Consider the following 6,000-nt stretch of genomic DNA (forward strand, 5'->3'; position numbering starts at 1 on the left):
TAATATGAAATATGGAATTTATGTTTTATTTTTCGTTTTCGTTAACTAATAAGTATATTTGTATATGCACTTTATTTATATATTGTCTAAATATTTATTAAATAAATTTTTATAAAAATAAAAAATTTAAACTAAAAAAAATAATATTAATATATTGTTTCAATGAATAATGGATAAATTATAATGGTATAAATATTAAAATAAAATAATAAATTAATTAAAAATATTTTAGTGTTTTAAAATAAAAATATTTCGGATATATATTGGTATTGTTTTTTGTACAAGTCAAATATTATGCATATTAAAAAAAAGTAAAAATATTATTTATACTCTATTAGAAAATGTCAAATATTATTCTACGTGGCTTTTTGTGATGATATATTTTTATCGGAGAAATAAGGGGTAAATTGATAAGAAATTTGAACTTTGAAGACGAACTTTGAAAATAAAGGGTTTTCACAGGTCAAAGTAAAAATAGGAGAAAAAGTTATGCCATAACTTTTGAAGTTCTTCTTAAATCCACGACTTTCTAAGTTTAAATATTTGAAATCTAGTTATTTAAAATATAAATAAATTAATGAAAAGGTGACACGTAGAATACTATAAAAACTAGAAAAATGACTTAAACAAATAAAGGTTTAGAAATTGTTTATAATTATAAAGTAATTACTAAACATATATATTATTGAGTTTTAAATGTATAACATCGAAAAGGAAGAGTAGTATAAAAGGATAATGTTAAAATGAAGGTATGATAATATAAGAAATAACACAAAATAATGAGTATCTCATTAGAAGATTAATGGTGCAACACCATTTTGTGAAAAATATAGTAGAAAATTAATGAAAGTGATTTTATATATGTACCAAAAAGACCATTAAATATTAAATTTTAACTGATTTTTATTATTGCGAAGAGGTAAAGAGGGAAATAAAAAATGTTAAAAATATTCTAAAAAAAAATATTAGAGTAAATAATATTTCTAAGAATTTTGATAATGTCATACATGTAGTCAATCTCACAAAGTGTAATAAAAGGTTGTTGTTGTTTTTCTTATAATATTTGATTGATTTCGACTGAATTTAGCTTTAGAAGAAAAATTATTATTTGATATATTCAGTTTCTCTAACCACGTGACCGTTAGTGCTATAAAAAGTTTATGAATATATATTTTTATAGTTACTTTAAATGTCTGTTTTGCAAATCTATATTCGAATATTTTTTTTGAGTTTTTCAATTTATTTCCATTTGAGCTGAAACCGTTGGAAATAAATTTAGTATTGAGCAAGTGCAGCACTAATTGAAAATTCACATTCGCAGGCACGTTCACATGCGTGGTGAAACTAACTTTTGAAAACGAGAACAAAAAAGATATCCATCAAGATTCTTTTTTACATATTTAAGACTATTTAGTTTACGAGTTAATGACTAAAATAATCATTAAATTTTATCAAAGTTTTCTATTATTTATACTTTTTCATTCAATTTTTTTCTTGTTGTATTAGGATCTATGTAGCACAGACACTGACACGGACACAAACACGAAAATACGTAAAATCTCTGAAATGTAGGATACGGGGACACGTATCTATATATTATATAATTATGAATTATATAAATTGACAATAAAGATTTATGTGCACAAGTATGTTTCAAATTATTTTTTGGAGCAAAAATATGTTTTTCATTTATACAATAAAATTTGAATTTTAAAAAAATTACGGTATTTTTTTTAAAAAAATTGTGTTAGAATCGTATTAGAATTGTCAAAAATCTAACAAATACTTTTTGAATTGGACACTTCACGGATATGTATCCTATAAGTGTCATACGAGTGTTGGTATCCGATACTCGTATTAGACACTGACACGCCGTTTAAAAGGAGTGTGTGATACTTCCGTTGTTACAAAAATATTTATGAAGGCTATTTATAAACTAGAATAAAAAATGAGAAATTAAATAAAATTAGCATCTTAGTTTGTGTGATGTATTGGACGTATATATTACTTTAGTATAATTAAAATTTATAATAATAAATAATTGAAAGTTTGTTATATAACCTTCCCACTTACCTAATGGCATCAACATGATGCCATGCTCACATGACATGGGTATATATTTTTATCCCATGTTTTATTACTGTGCTCATTTAGTTTCTTAAATTTTATTTTGTCTACAACATCCACCCATTAAATTGGTATTTAGAAAACTAAAATTACTTAATTATCAAAAACGACGAATGAAAATACATAACTACAAGATGTAATAATATCTCCTCTGGATTTTAAATTTAAAATCTAGGTATTATAAAAAATTATCATTAAAATATGTACAAGAAACCTCGATCGTGTATAAAACCTCAGATTATAACGACAAAACATAGAAAAATGCAAGAAGATGATTAAATTGTGTTTTTAATAAATTTTTAAAAACTATCTTAGAAAACAATAATGTGTCGTTTATAGTTTTTAAAAGCAAACAAAACTACTAAACTCAATATTTCATAACATAAATGTTGAAAGTCTAGATATTAGAATATTTTATTCTTTATAAATGGGACAAATCTCACCTTATAAGTCAATTTTACCAGGTTGAAGTTATACTTAAAGTCCACTTCTTAATATGGTATCAGAGTCATTTAAAACATATCTCACCGAGAGTTTGTAACTTATCATGTTATCCGCTATTGGATCGTTATCGGACTACCTATAACGTATATTTTCACGCACGAGTTAATAGTCTCAGTGTGAGGGGTGCGTATTGGAGATCTTACATCTACTAAAAATATACTTTATAAGTATTGCAAATCTCATCTTATAAGTCACTTTTATCAACTCAAAGTCTACTTCTTAAGAATAAATATTTAAAAAGTCAACAAATCCTATCTTCAAAATATATAAAACATAATTTTTGGTTAGTGTGGAGATAAAAATGTATATAAAAAAGGAAAGATTACAAATAATTTTATGAATAATTTTATAGGGATTATCAGCTCAAAACAACTATTTCCCTAGTAATTCCTAAGGGATGTACTTTTTTTTATTAATTTCTTCAAACTAAATGACGAATGTTCTTTTGCAACCTTGTACACATGAGTATTTCTTTTAACAACTAGGTCATTTTTAACTTACAAATAAAAACATTTACATAACTTTTAATTTTTTTAGCATTATAATCTTAGATTTAACGTCTTAGATGATGAATACTATAAGATTTTAGTAAATAAATAATTTGAAAGCATAGCAATAATAATGTTAATTAAATATTAAAAGTAAAATTATGATCACTATTTAGCTGATTAAGAACGAGCAACATATAATTATTAATTGCATGTGAAAATATTCTTCTTTATCCAATTTAAGAATCTTTCTTGACAAAACAACATTTTTTTCAAGATAAAGTTCATTTTATGGATATGTAAAGATAAAAGGAAATAACTCAATCCTTATCCCCAACACAAGTTTTGGAGTCATTCCAATTTTTTTTCAAATAGTTTTCCATTAAAAAAAAAAATTCAGATAGTCAAAACTTTATAAAAATAACCAAATAATTTTAAAGTTCATTGTTATTAAATTATCTTGAATTTAGTAAATACCTTTTTAACATCATTAGTTCTATTATTCATGGATTGATCTACCTGAGGTGGATTAGCCTCAGTTAACCTTTGATTTGATAATATCATTAATTTAACTTTCATCAAACGTATAAATCATAATGAAAGTAGACCCTGGAACAACACTGTGTATACTATACTATGTAATTCTATGAATACAAATTTAACTTAGAATATGTGGTTCAAACTCTTAGTTTGTGTTATATCGATTTAATTTCTCATAAAAATTTGTGCAAACACAGATATTAAAACTAAAGATAAAATAAAGCAAAATCTTCATAAAAATGAAAATCACCAAAGCAACTGTTCTAAAGTTGACAACTGTTTTTTTGTGAATGTCTCAGTTCAATTTTATTTTGCCTTCTTTCTGAGCAACACCGTTTCATTATTCATAAAAATCAGAGCAGAGAGAAGGGTCCAATAAGATTTTCTTGGTATTAGGAACCTCAAACAAAATCAAAAACTACCGACATCTGAATTGGGAATTTGAGTAGAGGCCAATATTGTTCAGATTTTTTCTTGGGATACATCAAATAAGATAAAAATATAAGATATCATGATATTATATTTATTTAGTTTAAAATAACCTTAAGATTAGGTGTTTTGTGAAATATTTATATATAATACATAATTTTTTTTATTTTATTTTGCGAGACACTTTGAGTTCATAGCTAGATTCTTTCACAATTTTGTGCATGAATGGTTTATCAGTCCCAAGTCAAAATTGGCTGCCATAAGAGGATCTGTTTGTTATTGAATGCAAAGGTGAGTTGTGATGGTGATGGTGATGGGTGATATGCAAAATCAAAATTTGGTGTTGCAGCTAAAGGTATGGAAATTTACATGTTAATTTCGTTTCATATGTTGTGACTGTTTGTGTCTAGTTCCATCTTCTCCCCTTGCTCTCTTGTTTAATGGCATGGAAAAAGTTCTTACTTTTCTCTCTAATATGTTCATTATTTGCTACTCTTGTTATCATGTCTCTAGTTTAATTTGTCATGACTAGGTTACTCTTAAAATTTGATCCATTTTGTTATATGCATATTTCATGTAATCTATCTTTAGAAAAGAAAACATTCTCTTTTAGAAGTATACCATACTTTTTTTGGTTTTTTTTTATCATCATAGTGCTATTTTTTTTTAATTTTTCTTTTATAAAAATGAGTTCTTTTTTAAAAAAATAATCATATTTAGGATAGTCATGTCAATGTGAAATAGTACCTTGACACAATTTTAGCCATGTCAATATGAACTTATGTCAACTTGACACAACTTTGATAACGTTAACTTGAAGTTTTGCCAACTTGACACGACTTTTTACATCAATCTGAAATCATGTCAAGATGACACGACTTTAGTATTAAATGTCTGATGATGATGAAGTATGTGATCATATGTCTAAACTTTATTTGAACTTAATGTCAAATTCTCATTTTTATTTGTCATTACAATTTTATTTTATTCAAAAAAATGTTTGTGGTTGCATATGTAAAAAAGGAGAAGTGGGAAATAGAAGACACATTAAAGAAAATCATAGCTGGTGGATGTATACATAAAAACAGGATGTGACAAATAGCAAACATGTTTATCCAACCAAATGAGCCCAGACTTTTCAGTAACATGTTGCAAATATAAAAAAGCTGGTGGCGAATAACATTATTCTGTGTCAACCGAATTAGCCAGGAATTTCAAGAAAACGTGATGCACATATAAAAAATGGGCTGCAAATAGTAAAAATGTTGGCCGAATTAATGAACGAAAATAGGGTGCATAGAAAACGGGTGGCAATTAGTAAAAACATTGGGCCAAATAAACGGTCCAGATTAAAAAGAAATATATGAGGTGTACATATAAAAAGCGTGTGACAATTAGTGTAAATGTTGGGCCAATTGAGTAGGCCCAGATCTTTTACAAAACTAAAACAAAATGCTATGTATAAAAAAACAGGGGCACCACATCGTCACTAATTCACTTTTGCTTCCACGCTTCAATTTCAATTAAGCCCACTAATTTTGAGTTACTCCAAATGTGGCTAGTTAATATTCAAAAAGCAAAATGGGACGCATCAGTTGTTGTGCACATTTTTGCAAAAGGCCTTTATAAACAAAAGTGAGTTTGCCATTAACTTTTTTTTTTACAAATTTTTCTTCCAACATATCAATTTCAACATGCACCAAATTTATTACTAAAATGACAAAAATGTTTCTACGAAATAATGAAAATGATGACAAGAGAATGTGGATAAAAAATACTTATAAAATTCTTTTTCTGGAATACATTTCCAGATTTATATTTTTGGAACACATTTTTAAATTTTGAAAATTCTTTTATAGAATGCATTTTCAGAGTTTGAAAAATTTGAAAGATGATAGTATGCAAGTTGAAA

The sequence above is a fragment of the Phaseolus vulgaris genome, chromosome 8, assembly GCF_051622355.1.
Source record: "Phaseolus vulgaris cultivar YP4 chromosome 8, ASM5162235v1, whole genome shotgun sequence".
Taxonomy (NCBI): Eukaryota; Viridiplantae; Streptophyta; class Magnoliopsida; order Fabales; family Fabaceae; genus Phaseolus; species Phaseolus vulgaris.